We start from the raw sequence: 23,617 nt of genomic DNA on the forward strand, positions 1-23,617 counted from the left end.
TTAAGGAAGTTTATATTAATATTCTACGAGGGAGAGATAATAATATAACATAAGATAGCTTGATGACGTGGTTTAGGGTTTGGGGGGACATTAGTCTGGGGAACTGAGCGGTCAAGTGCGTCGCGGGTCTTAAATGGTGAACGGTCCCATTCATCAGAGTGGAGTGAATTGAAACCTGAATCATATCTTTATAGGACTAATTAACCAGTTGTCTCCAAAGTGTATGATCTCTTTTAAAAAAATACAACTTTTATTTTTTTAATGTTTAATTTTATTATCAGATTTTAATTTTTGAATAATTATATAATCAAATTCAATTATTATTATTATTATTTTATTTACATATAATATTTTTAGCAAGCTATTTAAATATAATATCTTTTATTTTATAAAATTTAGAGAACAAATAATACATTAAATCATATTATAATTAGTCCATCTCGTTTCGAGTTGCAGTTGGTACACATTTGTCCCAGTCGACCTCACTTCATTGTCCCGCTTTGTACGTTAATGTAATTAAATAGGTTTGGTGGGTACCAATACCAATGGCACTCCTTGAACAACTACAAAAGGATGCCAGTCATGCACTCTTAACGGTGACCTTCCACCAGGATAGTAAATTCCAAGGACCATACTTGTTCCCATTCTTAGCATTTAAGCATAGGCAAGGGTTTGAATCCTTTTCTTTTCTTTGACTCTGTTAAGTTAATACACGGATTTAAGCTCGAAATATACACAATCATTTACACTCTCGTGCAAGCCGTGACACAAACATCGTTTCTTAATTGAATAACGAGAACCGGCCAAAAACAGACATTAGCATAGCCGCATTTAAATATAAATAATTAATTAGCAATTAAGCAAAAGATAATTATGAATAAAATAAATTGAGTTGAAATGATTATTTTACTTCTATAATATTATATCTAAATTAATTGATAAATAGATAGAGAACCGATAATTATACAAAAAAAAAATTAGCAAAAGATACATTGTCAGGGCAACATCTTTTCTTCCGCCTCTTCCGCTAACCTACACTCTGAATTCATTTCAGTTTCTGCAATGCTGCTAGAGCCTAAAATTTAGTGGTAAACTATATAGTTTTTTTTGGGGGTGGGGGATGTTACTACAAAAGATCAATTGCATGCAACAAATAACAAATCTGACTCTTTCACATAAATGATGAATAGTGGATTCCCAGCTAACAGCAGGGCTATACGAGTACGAGGAATTTTAGGGACTTTGCTTGTATGTATTCCTTCCTGCCTAAATCAAATAAATGCGACGGTAGGTAACGATTTGTTATGTGTAGATTTTTATTTGAGTCTACATAAAAATATTTATTTATTATTATTATTATTATTTTATTTTTTTATAGCCCCACCATTATCTCACCATTATCTCAACCACATTACATACCCACTAAATCACTATCACCACCTCACACGTATGTTTGCTTCCTTTTCTCTCAAAAAAAGGAAAGTGGGAATCTGGCCTTGACTTTAAATAATGTTGGGGCCTCTGGTCTTGGGGGCTTTCATTTCCTTTCCAGCAACCATTTCAAAGAAGAAGAAAACTTGAATAAATGAAGGTCATTTTTCCATCTCACCCGATGAAGATCTACAAATCATGGGGGAACTACTCCAATTGTACCTTGGGGAGATAACCTGTCAAAGAGTTGGAGCTCAGGTCAAGATACTCCAAGTTCTGAAGCTGGAATATTTCACCATGGAATTCCCTATGTAAATCACCATACTCCAGGCTCAAACGCTTTGGAGATGAAGATAAGTTTTCGAAGGATGCAGGCACAACATTGGACATATTTACAAAGCCAATGACAAGATTTTCTGGTTTAGATAAGTTGCGTATAAGCATGCTGAAACCGTGGCTATCAAATTTCAAATCATTTGCATGAAGATCAAGTGAAATCAGTGTATTTTGCTATTGCTCTCCAAGAAGCAAAAAAGCTTAAAGATGAGACTGAGAAGAGGGAAGAGAAGATGACGAATTCTAAGAAGGCCATACAATTCATTTGCAAGCCGACGAAATTTAAAGAAGCGTGTGAAGAGAGCATGGTGAAGTCGAACACGACGGATCCCAAGGCGTTGATAAGGGCGGAGTTCAAGGTAACGGTGGAGGAGATTAAGAACATGATGGCCAATTCAAAGAATGTGCAAGATTTGCAGAAGGATGAAAAGACGAAGGAAGGTTTCAGTGTTTACCAGGAGTTATTCGATTGGGCTGTTTTGGAGCTTGAGAGATCGTTTGACAAGCTCGGAGAACAAAATATGACTAAGATCGACGATGTTCTCTTGACCCTCCAGGTGTGGCTGAGCGGCGCCCTTACCAGCCAAGAGACGTGTGTAGACTCGTACGCCGATATGGACAGTCACACGGCGAAGAAAATGCAGGAGATCATAGCCAAGTCACAAGAACTCCACGAACGACGCTGCTAGGGTCTGAAGCAAGAGATCGAAAGAGGAAAGGACCGGCGCAATTGTGGATTTTTTAATTTGGGGGAACATTTAAATGGCGATGAGGGAGTTTGGTTATAAGACCACGTTACATAAGCCTTTGGGTAAACTCTTACTATGGTCCTTCAACTGTTATGGGTAAACTACATCTGAAGTACTCTGGTTTTATAAACCTTATATTTTAGTCACTGAACTAATTTTTAGCATCCATTTGATTCATAAATTTTGATTTATTTCAATCTTATCCCTTAAGCTTTTTTTTATTTACTCGTAATTTTAACATGCTTTCTTTTCATTTTCTTTATTATTATTTTTATTATTATTTTTCCCTTCAAATTTATTTAATATTTTTGTTATTTTTGTTATTTTATTATTATTTTCCTTTTTTCTTTCATTTATTTAACATTAATTTTTTTTCCTAACATTTTTTGGACTTTCTATGGATACTTTCAATTGATCAAAGGTAATTAACTCGAATTGAGTTTTTAAATTTAAAGTTTCGCAATTAAAGACAACCGACAAATTAATTGGTACCAAAAGGGTGGTTCAAGGGTGCTAACCCTTCCTTGATCGTAATTGACTCCCGAACCCGACACATTTTTGGTAAAACGCAGATCAGGTAAGATGGTGTCCGATCCACCTAAATGTTTTTAAATTGATCGGTGGCGATTCTAACCCACTCATTTCAAGTCGAAGCCCAATTCCGGACCCAATCGAAAGACGGTCGCGACAACTTGTCGACTCCGCTGGGGACAAGTAAGTGAGTCATGTCAGAATTAATTTTCGATTGTCTTTTTATGCGAAAATAGTAAATTTTAATTTATTTATTTGATTCTAATTATTTATCTTTGATTTTTTTTAATAAATAGTTGTACTGACCTTTTTTTATGATTTCAGATTTTCGAAATTTTCATCTCATGCTTTATACTCGAGCTCCAAACCCGTTTTAAGTGGGGGTGAAAGCGACGCTCTCGTGAGAATTTATTCTTCGTATAGGCCTAGCAAGTAACCTTCGGGATTCATATACCTTATGCCTTCGTGTAAATTTATTCTCTGTACGGGCATAAGGGAATATTTTCTCTCGGGTTTAACTTAGTCCACATAAGCTTGTAATAGGCTTAGAATAAGGGTCTAGCAAGCCCAAGGGGGAACCAGCAAGGAGAACTCGGGTACCCTTTTTTAAAACCTAAACCGGGAGACTACAAGGAGCTAGAGCCCACCCCAAAATCACATTTCAAACCATAGGCTGTTTTGAGATTATTTCCTGCTTTATTTTTCTGTTCAAAGCATGTGAACTACAAATTTATACGGTTATGACTTGTTCAAAATCAACTTTCGGGATAGAGAACATGTCCGGGTAGGAATAATAAGCATGTGCAGTAGAACTTTTTATTTTCATTATTATTTTTTTCTATTATTCTTATCTTACTAACCTTTTTCCTTTAATTTTTATTTTCTTTTACTTCATTTTTTTTTATCATTTACATCATTTAAAAGAGGTGCTGATCCACAAAAAACGTGTTCGTTAAACGTAAATAATTTGCATTAATAGGCAAAGGGGTTATAATACAAGAGATAAAAAGCTCGAAGGTCCGACTATGGTCAGAAAAGACTCATGTCAAGAAAATGCGGTGCCCGCGATCGAAGAGTACACCACTCTGTTGCATGGTGAAAGACTCAGAATAAACCGGGATTTATACTGTATACACCAAAAGTCGACTTTATGAGCTGGCAGAGGTTGCAGGGGCAAGGTGAGAAAGAGGTTATTGACCTGGAGAGTCCCTTCAAAGACGACATGCCATTGTTGACAAATCTAAGAAGCAAACAAGTGAGTTTCAGATAGTTCCCTTTAATGGAGGTTCCAAAGGCACTTTCGTTGAGGACAGACTCAGTAGAGAGTGAAACCCAGAGATGCATCCATTCGAGACTTCTTGGGCAAGTACAAAAAGAAACTCTTCACTTGCACGGTTTAGCCAGAGAAACCGGAGTGGTTCGATAGGGTATTCAACCGGTGATAGACGAAGACAGAAGACTAGTCAACCTGTTTTGAGTCTTGAAGACTTAGTCAGAATATACTTTTAAAATGTTTTTTTGTCTCTTAAGAAATAACACTTTTGTCCCCTAAGAAATAACATTTTTGTCCCCAATAAGATTATTTATAATAACAGACACATTTTTGGATCAATGCCTTGAACATTTCATACGTCATGCATTCTTGCATATTTCACATAATTTTTTTATTGCATTCACATTAACTAACAAGAGTTGGACACACGACTCCACAAGATATTACGCACAAACAAGGTCTTGTAGACATTCGAAAGCGGAAAAATAAAAAGAAAAGAACGAGAATTTTACGATGAAAGCAAGGACACTCCTGAAGCATAAAATTTTGCATCTGAGGGTACATCAAAAGGAACCGACAAGTAAAAAGGTTGAAAATGAGGAGCAAGTGCAAATGAATGCTCTAATCCTCGACATTCTGGAAATAGTGGGGCATCCTATTGAAGTTTTATTCTATTTTGCAGCATCATGTTTGGACTTGTTTTTTTTAACTTTCTCATACTTCTTTGTAACTTGCTTTTAATCTTTCTCATATTTCATTTTTAAGGATATTTCAATGAATTTATGCTGAGCATTGCATCAAATCTACAACTTGAAATTCTTTGAATATCAACTGAATTGAGAAACTCTGTAAGTGATTCAGAGTTACAGATCTTTAACAAGCTAATAAAACAAGGACTTTGACCTTACCCCAAAAGATACGCTCGAACACCATATATTTCTCTTACAAGAACCGATATAGCCTTCTCCTCTCCTAAAAGAATGAAAAGAGGCTTGGTATTTAGATGTGCATAGGTGTGGACAACATGGGGCATCTTATGACATTACTATACTTTTTGTTTAAGACGTTCAATGATGACTATGATATTTACCGATGGAATAGCCGAGTAAGTGAATCTAGTTTAGGTCAGTTGCTTGGAAATTGAACTCTAAAGATAAAATTTTTGACCTTCAACAAACACCTAGACTATAACATATTCTTCTCGACAATCTTAAAAAATTAAATCCGTAAAAACTGAGCTATTCCGCTAAGGCAATTGGTTATAGAGGAAACTTGAAAGCCATGACTTTATGAATAGATTGCGTTCAAACCATGACATATCTCGGACACTTCGCAACTCGGTGTTTGCTCTACCGCTATTGTCAGGCTGAAGACTTTGTGATGAGATGAACCCTTCAGTTAACCTAATAAAAGTGATTATAATATTAGCTTTCCCTATAAAACAATTGGTTAAACGCCCCGACTTTATTGATTTGGCTAGCCAGATAATGACAAATTAAATCAAATATTATCTAAACAAGAAATATTTGGCAATGATTGACTAAGGGAGTTAAGGAACACCTGTTATAGTCAATTTCACACGAGCACTCAAGAATTTCATTTTTAGACCAATATTTTTGCACTACCTTTGTTAGAGGAGCCTACGAAGCTTGAACAACTGGAGGATTTCATAGGACCGAAATAGAAGGTCTAGTAATTGATCATGGTAATTGCGTCATTTTGTCCGAATCCAATTAAAATGCCAAGCCAATAAAAAGGCATGTTATAATGACCGAAAAAGACATTTTGGTGGCCAAAACCTTAGAAAAAAAGAAGCCAACCTAAAGTTGAATCATCAATTTGGATATTTTTCAAAGAGCTATAACTCTGAAAGCATTAAAGAGTTATTGATTCTTTTGATATTCTTTGAATACATGTTTATGATTTGATTTGATTATGAGCCCGAATTGAGGGGCGATGTTTTACAAAATTTTTATATTATCTGTTTTTTCTCTATTCCCCCCTAAAATAAGAGAAAGGAGAAAAATATTTTCAAACAGGACAGTCTCAAATGTGAAAGGTCCTGGAAGTTGTTGAGGTTCATTTTGCCTCTATTGAAGAACGAACGAACAATGCTCTTGAAAACAATCAGTTCGAAAGACCAGATAGAACTTGTGACGTCATCAACAACCTGAGAAGAAAATGGGGCATGCTCGATTCCAAGGACAAGACCAGCAGACAAAAATGAGGCTCCATCCAAGAGATAAAACAAGAGCTAATTCATATTGCATGCATCTTAGACATACTTAAGAGCATCACATTTATCATTTTTAGCATACATACTTTTTTGCAGCTTTTTGAGTCAATTTTCAACTTCAAGACGAAAGTTACTCGATTCAAAAGCACATTCAAAAGTTGATGGTGGTTGCTCGACCTCACAGCGGAAGGGCGATTGTCTGACGACGAAACAACTTTCCCAGTTTCTTTCAGAGCCAATTTCAACTTCACGGTGAAGGATATTGGACTCGAAACAATACAAGCTTGGATTTCGACTTCACGACGAATGATATTCAAGTTAAGGCTCAACTTCACGACGAAGGGGCCATCCACGATTTCAACTCCACAACGGAGGATATTGTGCCCACAAATCCACGATTTCAACTTCACGGTGAAGGATATTGTGCCCATCTACACAATATTAGATTTCAACTTCACGATGAATGATATCAAATTCAAAGCTCAACTTCACGACGAAGGGGCTTCCCAGTTTCATTCAGAGCCAATTTCAACTTCACGGCGAAGGATATTGGAATCGAAACAATACAAGCTTGGATTTCAACTTCACGACGAAGGATATTCAAGTCAAGGCTGAACTTCACGACGAAGGGGCCATCCACGATTTCAACTTCACGACGAAAGATATTGTGCCAACTCTAGATTGTATTTCAACTTCACGACGAAGGATATCCAATTCAAAGCTCAACTTCACAGCGAAGGGGCTTCCCAGTTTCATTCAGAGCCAATTTCAACTTCACGACGAATGATATTGGACTCGAAGCAACATTCATTTTCAGATTGGATTTCAACTTCACGACGAAGGATATCCAATTCAAGGATCAACTTCACAACGAAGGGGCCATCCACGATTTCAACTTCACGACGAAGAATATCGTGCCCACTAACAACATTCATCTTTAGATTGGATTTTAACTTCACGATGAATGAAATCCAATTCAAGGCTCAACTTCACAACGAATGGGCCATCCACGATTTCAACTTCACGATGAAGGATATCATGTTCATTTGCAGCATAGTTCAAGGCAAGAAAGGCTATTTGCCAACAAAAGACCTTCGAGTTCGACTATGCTCAGCTCCAAGGTACATCATTTGCAGCATAACTCAAGGCTAGAAGGGTTATCTGCCAACAAGAGTCCTTCGAGTTCGACTACGCTCAGCTCCAAGGTACATAATTTGCAACATAGCTCAAGGCAAGAATGACTATTTGCCAACAAAAGACCTTCGAGTTCGACTACGCTCAGCTCTAAGGCACATCATTTGCAGCATAACTCAAGGTTAGAAGGGTTATCTGCCAACCAAAGACCTTCGAGTTCGACTACGCTCAGCTCCAAGGCACATCATTTGCAGCATAACTCAAGGCTAGAAGGTTTATCTGCCAACAAGAGACCTTCGAGTTCGACTACGTTCAGCTCCAAGGCACTTCATTTGCAACATAACTCAAGGCAAGAAGGGCTATTTGCCAACAAAAGACCTTCGAGTTTGACTACGCTCAGCTCAAAGGCATATAATTTGTAATATATCTCAAGGCTAGAAGGGTTATCTGCCAACCAAAGACCTTCGAGTTCGGCTACGCTCTGCTCCAAGGCACAACATTTGCAGCATAACTCAAGGTTAGAATGGTTATCTGCCAACAAAATACCTTCGAGTTCGATTACACTTAGCTCAAAGGCACATCATTTACATCTTAGCTCAAGGCAAGAAAGGGTTATCTGTCAATAAAAACCGTCGAGTTCGATTCCATTCTGCTCACATCATCCAAAAAATACTTTCTGGTTGAAGCCAAGATCTTCAAGTCAAGAAGAAGATCTAGGGGCAATATCTCAATATCAGTGCAGCATAACTCAAGGTGAGAAGGGTTATCTGTCAATAAAAACCTTCAAGTTCGATTGCATTCGGCTCAAGGGCTTGTCAAATTTACAGCTTGGCTCAAAGGTGAGAAGAGTTGTCAGTCATCAAACCTACGATTTCAACTTCACAACGAAAGATATCATACTCGAAAGATTGACCCAACTTCACGACGAATGAGTCACATGTAACACAACAACAATAAAAAACCTGTTTCATTCAGGTCAAATTTTAGCTTCACAACAAAGTATACTGGACTAGAAGACAATCCAGAAGCTACTTCCCAATACTTTGAGCTCAAATCAACTTCATAATGAGGGTTATCGCGCTCAAGAGGTCTACGATTTCAAGTTAACGACGAAGGATATCGTGCTCAACTCAACTTCACAACGAATAAGTCATCTAGGATTTCAACTTCACGAAGAAGGATATCGTGCCCAATGGAGTGACTTAGTGTCACAACAAACATTATCACCCTTAGACGACAAACCTCTTCATCACCTATAAGCAACATCGTCCCCCAAATCAAATCAAAAAAGAGAACCGGACAAAAACTTGTTGTCTTTTCATCTTTGTCCTATTCTTATTAATAAAAAAATGTGAAAGAAAGGGCAACTGTAGACACCCGTTTTTATCTGAGTCTACACAAAAATATTTATTTATTATTATAATTATAATTATAATTTATTTTTTTGTAGGCCCACTATTATCTCACCGCTACCCACCATTATCTCAACCACATTACATACCCACTAAACCACTATCACCAACTCACATATATTTGCTTCATTTTCTCTCAAAAAAAAAAAATGAAAGTGGAATCTGACCTTGACTTTAAATAATGTTGGGGGGCCTCTGGTCTTGGGGGCTTTCATTTCCTTTCCAGCAATTATTTCAAAGAAGAAGAAAACTTGAAAAAATAGAGGTCATTTTTCCATCTCACCCGATGAAGATCTACAAATCATGGGAGAACTACTCCAATTGTACTTTGGGGAGATAACTTGTCAAAGAGTTGGAGCTCAGGTCAAGATACTCCAAGTTCTGAAGCTGGAATATTTCACCATGGAATTCCCCATGTAAATCACCATACTCCAGACTCAAACGCTTTGGAGATGAAGATAAGTTTTCGAATGATGCAGGCACAACATTGGACATATTTACAAAGCCAATGACAAGATTTTCTGGTTTAGATAGGTTGCGTATAAGCATGCTGAAACCGTGGCTGTCAAATTTCAAATCATTTGCATGAAGATCAAGTGAAATCAGTGTATTTTGCTATTGCTCTCCAAGAAGCAAAAAAGCTTAAGGATGAGACTGAGAAGAGGGAAGAGAAGATGACGAATTCTAAGAAGGCCATACGGTTCATTTGCGAGCTGACAAAATTTAAAGAAGCGTGTGAAGAGAGCATGGTGAAGTCGAACACGACGGATCCCAAGGCGCTGATAAGGGCGGAGTTCAAGGCAACGGTGGCGGAGATTAAGAACGTGATGACCAATTCAAAGAATGTGCAAGATTTGCAGAAGGATGAAAAGACGAAGAAATGTTTCAGTGTTTACCATGAGTTGTTTGATTGGGCTGTTGTGGACCTTGAGAGATCGTTCGACAAGCTCGGGGAACAAGACATGACTAAGATCGGCGATGTTCTCTTGACCCTCCAGGTATGGCTGAGCGGCGCCCTTACCAGCCAAGAGACGTGTGTAGACTCGTACGCCGGTATGGACAGTCACGCGACGAAGAAAATACAGGAGATCATAGCCAAGTCACAGGAACTCCACGAACGACACTGTTAGGGTCTGAAGCAAGAGATCGAAAGAGGAAAGGACAGACGTAATTGTGGATTTTTTAATTTGGGGGAACATTTAAATGGCGATGAGGGAGTTTGGTTATAAGACCACGTGACATAAGCCTTTGGGTAAACTCTCCCTATAGTCCTTCAACTGTTATGGGTAAACTACATATGAAGTACTCTGGTTTTATAATCCTTACATTTTAGTCACTAAACTAATTTTTAACATCCATTTGATTCATAAATTTTGATTTTTTTCAATCTTATCCCTTAAGCTTTTTTTATTTACTCGTAATTTTAATATGCTTTCTTTTCATTTTCTTTATTATTATTTATTATTATTTTTTCCCTTCAAATTTATTTAATATTTTTGTTATTTTTTATTTTATTTTAATTTATTATTATTTTTTTCTTTCATTTATTTAACATTAATTTTTTTTTCTTTTTCTAACATTTTTTTGACTTCTTAAGGATTCTTTCAATTGATTAAAGATAATGAATTCGAATTGAATTTTTAAATTTAAATTTAAATTTAAATTTTCGCAATTAAAGACAATCAACAAGTTAATTAATACCGAAAGGGCGGTTCAAAAGTGCTAACCCTTTCTTGACCTTAATCAACTCCCGAATTTGACACATTTCTGGTAAAACACATATTATGTAAGATGATGTCCGATCCACCTAAATATTTTTAAATTGATCGGTGATGACTCTAACCCACTCATTTCAAGTCGAAGCCTAATTCCGTGCCCAACCGAAAGACGGTCGAGACACTATGAAACTGAAGAGGTTGGATAAACAAACCTTCTCTATACTAAGTTTAGAAACTTATGTTTTACATAAAGCAACAATCCCAACTTATAATATTCCGGAGATGAAAAATATCTTCATATTGTCACCCACACATGTACTATAATATTTAATTATTGATAATTTCACTAAAAATCAATGACAATAATTAGATGCCATTGTCAAGATATTTAAACCTTTAAGAACTTTGTAGACGAGTCTTAATCCATGATTCGAGGAACTGCAGCTCTTCGTTGCTTATTGAATGGCCAAGACCAGGATAAGCCCGTAACAGCATAGGAATTTCGGCAAATCAGCAGATGCCATACAAAAAGCACCAGAAAATCAGAAAAAAATGGCATATATATCTTGAATTCGCAGGTTACTCCTGCTTGTTCAAGGAAAGGGGGTCCTGCTTGTCCAGCCTCAAAAAGTACAGTTCTGTCGGCCATTCCGTGGGACCATAAAATAGGTGTCTTGCACAATTTCAGGTGTCGCATCATTCATAAGGATGTTTCAAAATAATGAGATAATCGAGTTAGTTCAGGAAGAACTCATAATCTAAGAAAACCAGCAGCAGATGACATTATTATCCATGAAATCATAGCAAACACAATTAGCAATCGCATCTTCGGGAATTAGGATTCCAATGGTAGTTTAGGAATGATGCTCTCACAGAGCTGGAAATATATCTCAGACAAGCAGATATTCTAGTCAAAAGATATGAATTAATTACAAAGCATTAAATGCAATCGACAAAATCCTTTCTGATAACAAGACATTAAGAATCTAATATCTGCAGATATTTCTAGGTTTGACAGGCTCCAAAAAGATGGGGAAAAGGAATGGGATCAAGTAATAGAAAACTGGATAAACTTGGAGCATTTGATGAAAATCACCTTCTTTGCATCTTCTGGGAACTTTTTTATCATTGAAGAATTGAAAGGAACCCGTCCACTGAAGACTGCACCCCTACCAAGCTTTTTAGGGTACAACAGAACACTAGCCAAGGTCAAGGCACCTGAAAGAAGTTGTTAAACTTGCAACATACCACAAGTAATGCAGTGAATTATTCTATGATCCTTGGAGAGAGACTTCCTACCTCCTTTATATCATGGCATGCACATTCTGAACTGCTTTAAGGACATCACTTTCAGCTTTTGGAGAATCCTATATATATATATATATGCAATACCAACCATCTAAGAGCACATGAGCTGAGCATTCACATCATCATGATGGAAAAAGGTAGAATTGGTTGTAAGATGTGAACTTTTCAAGAGCAACAGCAAAGTAAAGAAAAACATTTGCATGACTTTTACAAATAGCCGAACGCAAATATCTTTCACCTGATAACGGCACAACAAGTACCAAACTGTAATGAAGTTCATGAACATTGAAAGCTTAGAGCTTACTGTCAGGACACAGGTTGACCCCAAATCCAGGAAATTGTCTTTGAGGCCACTATTAATGTTGTGTTGAAATAATCAGAAAATAGAAGTTTGAACATTAAAAGCGAAAAGTCTGTGCAAAGTGCCATCTGTGCTACTTTTGCTCATGAAAAAGAACTCAGTCAATTAATAACCATAATAAAATCCATGGGTTGTGCATTTTTACGATCCGTGGCATACGCAGAATCTGGCTGTGACAGATAGCCCACAACTTGTGATGATTTAGTCCTTCTAAGCATGCATGCATATGCATTAAAGTTAAAACAGACGACCAATGGTAGGACAATAGAGATGTAACTCGTATACCTACATTAGATAATCTACTCTTTGCTAATAAGCAATAGTAGGCAGTATTTAATACCACCGAAACTCAGTTTTACTAGTAGATAAGAAACAAAAGGGCCTAAAATCCACTCTATAAACGAATCAACAATGAAGTGTACATAAATTTGTTATACTGGTACCAAAAAGGCATCTCAAAGAGAAATGTCCCAGCAGTATTGGTATAAATTAAGTGGAAGGAGAACAAGCAACACTTACAGCTGTCACAGGAATCTCATGGATCTCAAACCAAGAAGGCATCCTTATTCCATCTGCCAATGAAATATATATCAGAAAGAACAATTGTGGTATCATTATGAATGATAATCAACTGTTCTAAACGTCACTCTTAGTAATAAGTCTAAAGATGATTTGTGACACCAGTTAAATTGTCTGATAGATAGAATTTTTAAGAGAAACAAGCCATCTGTCACAGTATTCAAACCTCTATAGATGAGCCATCAAAGCATACAGTCTCAAAAGGGCGACTATTTTCCACATCAATGCTGAAAGATCGTGAACAGTTAGACATCGAAACCCTATGCAAAAATTACACCAACCCTTTGCTAAGAATTTGTTCCCGTTAGCTCCACCCTGTTCTCTCTTACTAGTACAATTGGACAAAACAAAAAACTAACGTAATAAATTTCAAATAGGAAACGAGATTCCGTACTTGAAGTTTATCATCATCAATCACTCCTATTCCTATACATTTCTCCCCAAAACTTTTCAGCGTATTAACTGCCACATATTACACTGAAACTCTAATTAAAGTAGAAATAATCAGACCCATGCACATCATTTCATTCAAAACACAAAAACAAAGTCAAAAAGCAGAATCAATTCGAGAAAGAATGCAAATGATGAAGCTTACAGTTGCAGGTGACGGGGTTTTCAGGAGCAGAAGGGAAAGACCACTTGGTGTTTCGGAACTTGGGAGACCTAAAGAGTGTCTTGATGGATTCATTAGCTGGGCCAGACTCACCAAGCCCGTGAAGCCAAAGAACAAAGCTCCGAGCAGCCATGGAACCGCCTTTGGAGAAGAAGATAGCAGGTGGCGCGGTTGGATCAATAAAATGAAAATGATGGTGCTACCGAGGATCACAGCAAGAAGAACGTTAGGGTTGGCTAACAATATAGAATGCATTCGGCCATCCACGCTGATTTTCATTCCTTTTTTTTTTCTCTCGAAAAAATTCTAGAATTCTGTTGGTAGCCGAGCCCAATTTATAAGCAGTACGGACCCAGTAATAACGTGGCCCAGATTTTGTTTTTAGATATCAATGGACCCTTAAACCTAAGGATTTTTTATTTGTTAAAGCTGAGATATGGGGGTGGAAGTGAGGTTTTTTCCCAATACGGCACCCAAGAATATAATGAGGGAAATAGGGCTGTAAGACTTTTAATTTTCGTATCTATGGTATTTTTTATAGTGTATGAAATTTATCATCTTGAGTTTTTTAAATAAATTCGTCATCTTGAGGTGACGAGTTTAAATAAAAAAATATTATATAGACAAATTCATCATCTCTACGTGACAAGTTCTTTAAATATCATAACAAATATGTAGATACCAAATTAAAAATAACAATCATATTTTTTTTCAATTATATTTTTTACATACGGTATAGGGCCTAAAAAGCCGAGGAAGTGAACCTATGACCACACTACTAAGGGTTCAGACTTCTACTCGAATTTGTTAAAACTTCATCAGCTCAATTGAGAAGATGACTCCAAAGCAGATAACACAGGATACGACCTACAATAGAAAAAAAGAGGGCGTATAGGCTACAATGACTCAAATGAAATTAGGAGTATATGAAAGTATTCGTTCTAATTGATGTGATCCGTTGATCTGATTTATTTTTTAATTTTTGGATAATTCAAATCAAATATCCAAGAAAAAAATAGATAATCAGATCAAATTTTTATCTCTATTCCTTTTTATTGTGTGAATAATTATATATATATAATATTGTAGAAGTATAGAATATGTTGTGTAAAGTCACAAAATATAAATTTTGAGGTTATTTTTTTTAAAAAAAATTAAGTTTTATGTCTGTGTCGAGACGGTATTTGCCCGACGAAAACAAGTGTCGTTATTTTCTAAATCTCGTCTCGAAAAAGTAAGTGTTTTTCTTATTGCATAAGATAAAACACAATTTGAGGAGTTGTCACCAATCATTTATCGAGGTGTGATTGGTCACCAAAATTGCTTGGTTATTTTAATAAAATTTATAAAAAAAATTATTAAAACAACACAAAAAGGGCATGCTTACCAGAAAAATGAGTTCGAGAGTCGGTTACATGTGGGGAAGGATTTGCACCCCACAACGCCCAAAATTTGTATCTTGTTTATTAATTATTTATCTTTGCAGTAAATTTACAAATTTGGATTTAATTTAATTTTTGTACCAACAATCATTTAAAATATATTTCTAATAAGTTAAGGAAATATTTTATGATTCATTGTATAAAATAATATGACCTAATTACATATATAAAATATTAAAATTATAGGGATTAAATTATAAAATATCTAATTTAATGGCCATAATTCGAAATATTACAAAAACTAGGAACTATCAATGTAATTTAACCATAAATAATTATACGAGATTAAAATATAAATTATTAAAATAATAGGGACTAAATATGACATTTACCCTAAATATATAAACATACAAACATGGACTAAAACATAATAAAATAAAATATGAATGCCAAATTGAATTGCGTATAAACATGATTAAGTGACCAAATTGCAAAGCATACAATATACAAGGATCGCGGGCGAGGTTTACCCACTCCCGAATTACACGTAGGTCCCTCTCCAAAACGACGCCGTTTAGAGAGGGATATAAATAGGCCTTTTAGGCCAAACTCTCTCATTTCTCTCTAGAATTCCCTCACCTGAGGGATGCCAATCACCAACCAACTACCGTACGCTGTCATCGATAGCCACCGTCGACCACCGTCCACGATGGTCGGAGTTCGAAAAAATACACCAAATTGAAGCCCAAACTGTCCTATACCCAGATCTGGCCTTCACTTTTTCTAAAAAACCACCGAACTTAGTATATCTTGATATTTTACCTTCGAAAACCCGATGCTCCGATGACGATACAATTTCCTCGGTAAATTTCTCTTCTTTTTTCTTTCGGTTTGCTTCTTGTTGTTGGTGGGTTTGCTCTATGTTGGTTGCCTTTTCTCTTTGTCTCTTGTTTCGGCTATCTATCTGTGTCTCTCATCTCTCGTTATCGTTGTGTTTCTCTGTCTCATTGTCTTTCTCTTGCTGTCTTTTTCTCTTGTAGGTTCGACCCTATTTATAGGGTTCTTTGGTGCTCATCTCAGACCGGTTAATAGAGTGAACCCCGGTGAGTCACCGGAGCTATAGTGGTGACTCACCCTAGGGTTGTGAGGTGTGCAGTCATCCTTGTTTCTTTTGGAGTCTTCTGTTGAGGCGGTGAAGGCGTGGAAACGTCGAAGTGGACCATCTGGAAGTGGCGACCGGAATAGCCCTAGGGTGGTAATGATACCCTAGTTTCTGCTGGATCAATCTAGGTCGTTGGATCTTTCTCGGGCCTAAATCGTCTGGGCCTAAATCGGGTTCTGTTGGGCCTCTGGGTCAGACCTCCTTGAACTGGTCTGGGTGTATTAGGTTTTGACTGTAATTGGGCCCCGGGTCAGATTTGTAAAAGGCTCCCAATTTGTTTTGTATTTGGGCCTGTAACAAGAATTTTAATTATTAAGTATATAATAATAATAGTAATAATAATAATATAATAATAATTATAATATAAAACGTAAGCTCAGACGAAAATGAATGTCGACAACTGCCCCTCTTTGCTCATTTTTGTGTTAACAAGAATAGAGCAAAGATAAAAAGACAAGGAATTTTCGTCTAGTTGATTTCATGCTTTGATGGGAAATCTGCTCCATTCTTCATTCAGTGGAGATCAGGCTGATGTATGACATTGTTCCTTCATGATGAGGACGTCTGGTCATGTTTAAAGATAATTGAGATAACACGGTTCCTTCGTGATGAGGACATCTGTCTATCTAAAGATGATTGAGATAATACGGTTCCTTCGTGATGAGGACATCTGGCTATCTAAGGATGATTTTAGATAACACGATTCCTTCGTGATGAGGACATCTAGCTATCTAAGGATGATTTGGCTCTTTCGTGATGAGGAGTTCTGGTCGATGGATGACATTATTCCTTCATGATGAGGACGTCTGACCATCTTTAAAGATATTTGAGATAACACAGTTCCTTCATGATGAGGACGTCTGGCTATCCAAGGATGGCGTGGCTCCTTCGTGCTGAGGAGATCTGGTTGGTGGATGACATTGTTCCTTCGCGATGAGGACGTCTGGCCATTTTTAAAGATATTTGAGATAACATGGTTATTTTGTGATGAGGACGTCTGGCTATCTAAGAATGACATGGCTCATTCGTGAAGAGGAGATCTGGTTATCTAAGGATTTTTGTTTCCTGAAATATCAATAAATGATGCATTTATAAATATCATGATCCTATTTATGCCTAAAATGTGTACAATGATGCAATGTTAGTGTATTTTATTGATCTATGAAGAGATGGCTTCAAAAGCGATCTTCATTCTTTTCCTTATTTGCATTATTCCTTTCCAGGGTTTACTTCAAATATCATTGTAGTAACTTATGCTTTCAAGTTTGCATTTTTGAAGAGCCATCTGATCAACTTGTATCTTTGTATTTTTTTTTTGCTTCCATTTGCATTGAAGTCTCAGAATAAATGTTTCATTTATAGAACTCTTGCCACACTCAGAATTATGACCTTGTTGTACCCTTTTGTTCTTGATAAAATCGACTTTCTTTGTCTGAACTTGTGTAGAAATCCAATAAAACTTTTTATCTTTGAAAGGAGAATCTACTATCTTTGTAAAATATAGATGTAAATATGCCAGACTCAGCAGAGATTAATTAGGAGAGTAGCGTCTATTTTAATTTGACTCTTGAAACACATCACAAGGAGGATTTATCCTAATTCCTTTCATGTCTCTACTTGTATTAAAGTCTTAAAAGAAATGTTTCATTTATATAACTCATGCCACACTCAAAATTATGACCTTGTTGTACCCATTTTGTTCATGATAAAACCGGTTTTCTTTTCATGAACTTGTGTAGAAATCCAATAAAGCTTTTATCTTTGAAAGGAGAATCTACTATCTTTGCAGAATGTAGATGTAAATATGACAAACTCAACAAAGATTAATTAGGATATCATCGTATGTTCTAATGTGACTTTTGAAACACATCACAAGGAGGATTTGTCTTAATTCATTTCATGTCTCCATATCTAATCATATCTCAAACAAGGCTATGTAGACCATATCATGTTGAGATATTTTACAACAACCTATCGTTCAGCCTTAGTTGACTCCATTAATTTCTTGTTGTTAAAATTTCAGCGCCCCTTTCGTGGAAAGAAATCTTCAAATTTTATCATTTTGAGCCTTGGGGTTGAAGAAGACAAACTTCATCTTGTGTCAATAATTGAAAACACCATATGATTGTAACATTGGTTCAGCACCATAATCATTGTTTCATAAAACATTTGACAACATATTCATCCTTTCATGTGACTTATACCTAGATTTTTTAGCTAGAGAAGCTCTTTTTGCATGATGTTCAGAATTTTTGTATGGTGTTACAAGGACAACAAAAAACAAAGCTCAATGGGAATACAAGTGGGATGTTTTGGCTTGCCAGCATCAATGTAAGTGAAATTACCATGATCATGCAACCATATGATGGACAAAATGCTTATATATGGTCAGCTCCAGTGTCATTGTTTCACCATTTTCATTCTTCATATCTTTCTATCTCATTGGAGATATTTTCTCAATTCAATGATCTTTTATTCCTGGATGATATATGTATCCCAAAATGCCCCAACATTTGCTGATATGAACGTTCAAAATGCGCTCAACATTATTTCTTATGATATGAGCCTTCAAAATGCCCCACATGGATGATTTCTGTCTGCAATAGGCCTTCAAAATGCCCCAACATTCCAAGTTGATGTGAGCCTTCAAGATGTCCCAACATTGTAAGTTGTAAGGCTTACTCGTAATATCTGTTTGATTTGAATCTCATGATTCCCACGAGGTCCAACTTTGATAATGCCCCATTGTGGGTACTTGTGACTCTATTCGTTCCCAAATATGTTTATCTTGAATGCTCTCATTCTAGTGTTACTAAATATCAGAATTGTTAAGTAACTTGAGGGATTATCTTCATGTTGTCACAAACTTAAGAAGTGATCAATCTTTCTAATAGAAATGTCTGAGATATGTGTCTCTTATGAATGAGGTGATCCTCTTTTTCTTGACTGATAGCATTTTTGCCTTTTTGATATGCACTAGAATATATTCCCTTTTTGAATAGGGTAATCATCTTATTCTTGACCTTTTGTCACAAAGGCAATGTTTTAAGTTCAATTCTTCAGACTTTTTGGTTTCTTGGACCACTTGCTTTCAAGAATGTAAAATACTTCATCATTCTGGCATCACTTATTCTTTTTCTCTAATAGAGGCATAATAGGCATAACCTGCTTCAAGAACCTTTCTCATTTGAGACTGTCCTATTTGAATTTTTTTCTCATTTCAAAAGAAATGAAAGAATTTTGTAAAGTATTACTTAATTCAGGTTCACAATAGAATCAAATCATAAACATGAATACAAAAAATATCAAAAGAATCAATAACTCTTTAATGTTTTAGAGTTATAGTTCTTTGACAAGTATCAAAATTAATGAGTTGATTTCAGGCTGGCTTTCTTATTTTCTATGGTTTCATATATTAAATATGTCACTTATCTCTCGCTCTTTGTGAACATTGTCACATGCCTCGCTTTTTTAGCTTGGTATTTTAACAGGATGCAGACAAAATGATGCAACTAGCATAGCCAATTACTAGACTTTCTAGAATACCTCTATTTCGGTTATCTGAAATCTTGCATTTATAGAATCCTCTAACCAAGGCAGTGCAAAAATATTGGTCTAAAAATAAAATTTATGTGTGCTCATGTGAAGTTGACTATAACAGGTGTTTCTTAACTTCCTTAGCCTATCTTTACAACAATGTTTTAGTAAATTTACCAATTTGGATAGCTGAATTTAGCTTCATTTCAATTTGCCTTTTTTTGGGGCTAGTTGAAAGGTTCATATCATCACAAAGTCTTTGACTTGACAATCACAGTGGAGCAAACACCGAATTACCGAGTATCCGAACAATGTCATATTTTGAACATAATCTATTCATAGAGCCGGGGCTTTTGAGTTTCCTCTAGAACCAATTACTTTAGTGGAATAGCTCAGCTTTATTGTATATATATATAGGTATTCAGATTCTACTTCTTAAGTTTGCTAAAAAGAACATGTTATAGTCTATGTATTTTAGTGGAAGTTAGAAAATCTCATCGTTAGAGTTCAATTCCCAAGCAACTGACTTAAAATAGATTTACCTATTTGTAAAGATTACATTCATCATCGAACGTCATTAATAGAAGAGTGGTCTAATTTGTAATATCCTTAATACCAGGTTAGTGATTTAAGGGTAAGATTTTTAAATTCAATGACTAAATTAAATAAATTGAAAAGTGAAGGAATTAATTGAAAGATATTGGTGTAGGATTAATTAGAAAATGAAGGAAGAGTAAAAGGAGATAATGGTCATTTGTAATGAAAAATAATTAAAAATTTGGATGGGTTTATATTAACCCACGTGGAAGAGGAAAGGAAGGCAAAATTTGTTCCAGAGTTCTTTTTCTCATATTCTCCTTGTTTTCCTGTTCTTCACAGTGGCTTTGGCTACAAGGTAAGTTGGATTTTTATGGTTAATTTCTAGAATTTTAAAGAGGGTTTTGATTGTTTGGATGTTATATAAGCTAAAGAAAAGCTTATATGGCATTAAAACAACAAGTTATGTGTTTTAGAGATAGATTTGAAAAATGGGTTTTTAGATGAAATTTTGATATGGATGAGTTTTTGAAGTTTGAATAAGATTTTTGACTTGTCAAGAGGTTAATTAAGGAATATGGAGTGTTAAAATTGGATTTAGAACATGTTGAATTTTGTGTATGATTCTTAGCTTTAAGAATTTGAATGAAGTATGGGAGATTCTAAAGTGTTGAAATGATAGAAGTTAGTTAAAATGGTTGTAGTTAAGTTTGATGTTATGAAAGGAACTTTGTATGAGAAAATTTAGTGAAGAGTTGATGATTTTCAGGTTTGAACAGTAAATTCTGGGTTTTTACAGATTATGCAGGGTGAACCGATTCCCTATGGGGAGGGTATCGATACCCCCTAAAGGAAAAGTTAAAGTTTAGTTCATTAATTCGTTTAAGCTATTAGTATCAAGTTATAAGGTTTAGACTTTTGATAATTGTCTCAGGAATTATGTTTATGTAGATATCGAGCCTAAACGAGTGCTGGAACAAGTGACAAGTAAAATCACTTTCAATCTTTAAATGATGAATTTGAGCCTTATACTTAAGCAAATCTTCTTCTTTCGGGATGCCCCCACTATTACCCTTACATTTGAATACATTTGGTATCAACCTAATAGGATAATCAGTGACCAAACTAGGTCGATCCTTTACTTTGACCTCTAAAATTCCATAATCCAAAAGATGTTTGACTTGATGCTTGAAAGCGGTGCAGTTCTCAACGGAATGTCCTTGAATTCCGACATGATATTCACAATGAGCATTAACATTATACCAATTTGGATAAGGAGGTTGTCGAGGGTTCCCATAATGTAGAGCAGCCTCTCGTGCTTCTAGTAGCCTCTCGTGCTTCTAGTAACTTCTCGTACAACTCCTTGGGATGCCAAACCCTTAATCTGGCCCATCACATACTTTCAGATCGAGTTCAATTTCCTTATGTCCATACGGAGGTGAATACCACATGAGGAACATAAGGTGTGAGCTCAAGGAATGGTCCCTTATCCCATACGGAGGTGAAAACCACATGAGGGAGTAGTTTCTCATTCAAGCTAAGTGGTATAGAGCGGGGTTTTAGCTCATGTCATTATAATGCAGTGCATAGTGTGTGAGGAAAAGAAAAAAGAGAAAAAACAATATACAACACACAAATTTATTCTTTAAATCTAAAGACACATAATTAAACCTGAAAATATTAACAAACAAGTTAGTAAAACTATTTATTAAAATAATCAAGGGATAAAAAAATTGAATTAAAATAAATTTATAACTTTACTGCAAAGATAATTAATTAGTAAACTAGTGGCTTGACTCTCTAAAAAAATGTCTCCAGCAGAGTCACCAAGCTGTCGAGACGATATTTGCCCGGCGAAAACAAGTGTCATTATTTTCTAAATCTCGTCTCGAAAAAGTAAGTGTTTTTCTTCTTGCATAAGATAAAACAAAATTTGAGGAGTCGCCACCAATCATTTATTGAGGTGTGATTGGTCACCAAAATTGCTTAGTTATTTTAATAAAATTTATAAAAATATTATTAAAACAACATAAAAAGGGTCTGCTTACCAGAAAATGGGTTCGGGAGTCGATTACGTATGAGGAATGATTAGCACCCCCACAATGCCCAAAATTGGTACATTGTTTATTAATTATTTGTCTTTGCAGTAAATTTACAAATTTGGATTTAATTTAATTTTTTATCCCATAAAAAACAATAGGGATATTATTTTGTATCAACAATAATTTAAAATATATTTCTAATAAGTTAAGGAAATATTTTATGATTCATTGTATAAAATAATATGACCCGATTACATACATAAAATATTAAAATTATAGGAATTAAATTATAAAATATCGAATTTAATGGCCATAATTTGAAATATTACAAAAACTAGGTACTAGCAATATAATTTAACCATAAATAATTATACATGATTAAAATATAAATTATTAAAATAATAGGGACTAAATATGACATTTACCCTAAATATATAAACATACAAACATGGACTAAAACATAATAAAATAAATATGAATGCCAAATTGAATTGCGTATAAACCTGATTAAGTGACCAAATTGCAAAGCATACAACATACAGGGATCGCATACGAGGTTTACCCAATCCCGAATTACACAAAGGTCCCTCCCCAAAACGACATCGTTTGGGGAGGGATATAAATAGGCCTATAACCGGCCTTTTAGGCTAAACTCTCTCATTTCTCTCCTTTTTGCTACTCTCCCTTAAAGAGAGAAGCTCTCGGTTCTCTCTAGAATTCCCTCACCGGAGGGATGCTGGTCTCTGACCGTCCACGGTGGCCGGAGTTCGGAAAAATACACCAAATTGAAGCCCAAACCGTCCTATACCCAGATCCGGCCTTCACTCTTTCTAAAAACCCACCAAACTTAGTAGATCTTGATATTTTACCTTCGAAAACCCGATGCTCCGATGACGATACAGTTTCCTCGGTAAGTTTCTCTTCTTTTTTCTTTCGGTTTGCTGCTTGTTGTTGGTGGGTTTGCTCTCTATTGGTTGGCTTTTATCTCTGTCTCTTGTTTCGGCTGTCTGTCCGTGTCTCTCCTCTCTCATTGTTGTTGTGTTTCTTTGTCTCCTTGTCTTTCTCTTGCTATCTTTTTCTATTGTAGGTTCGACCCTATTTATAGGGTTCTTTGGTGCTCATCTCAGATAGACTAATAGAGTGAACCCGATGAGTCAGCGGAGCTATAGTGGTGACTCACCCTAGGGTTGTGAGGTGTGCGGTCATCCTTGTTTCTTTTGGAGTCTTCTGTTGAGGCGGTGGAGGCGTGGCAACGTTGGAGTGGACAATTTGGAGG

General features: G+C 35.8%; 1 pseudogene; it reads right to left on the minus strand.

Annotated features, from left to right (window-relative positions):
- Window positions 1–11,081: 11,081 nt before the first annotated feature.
- LOC120137093 lies at window positions 11,082–13,934 on the minus strand (annotated as a pseudogene).
- Window positions 13,935–23,617: the final 9,683 nt, after the last annotated feature.

This window comes from Hibiscus syriacus, unplaced genomic scaffold, assembly GCF_006381635.1.
Source record: "Hibiscus syriacus cultivar Baekdansim isolate YM2019G1 unplaced genomic scaffold, ASM638163v2 tig00110647_pilon, whole genome shotgun sequence".
Classification (NCBI taxonomy): Eukaryota; Viridiplantae; Streptophyta; class Magnoliopsida; order Malvales; family Malvaceae; genus Hibiscus; species Hibiscus syriacus.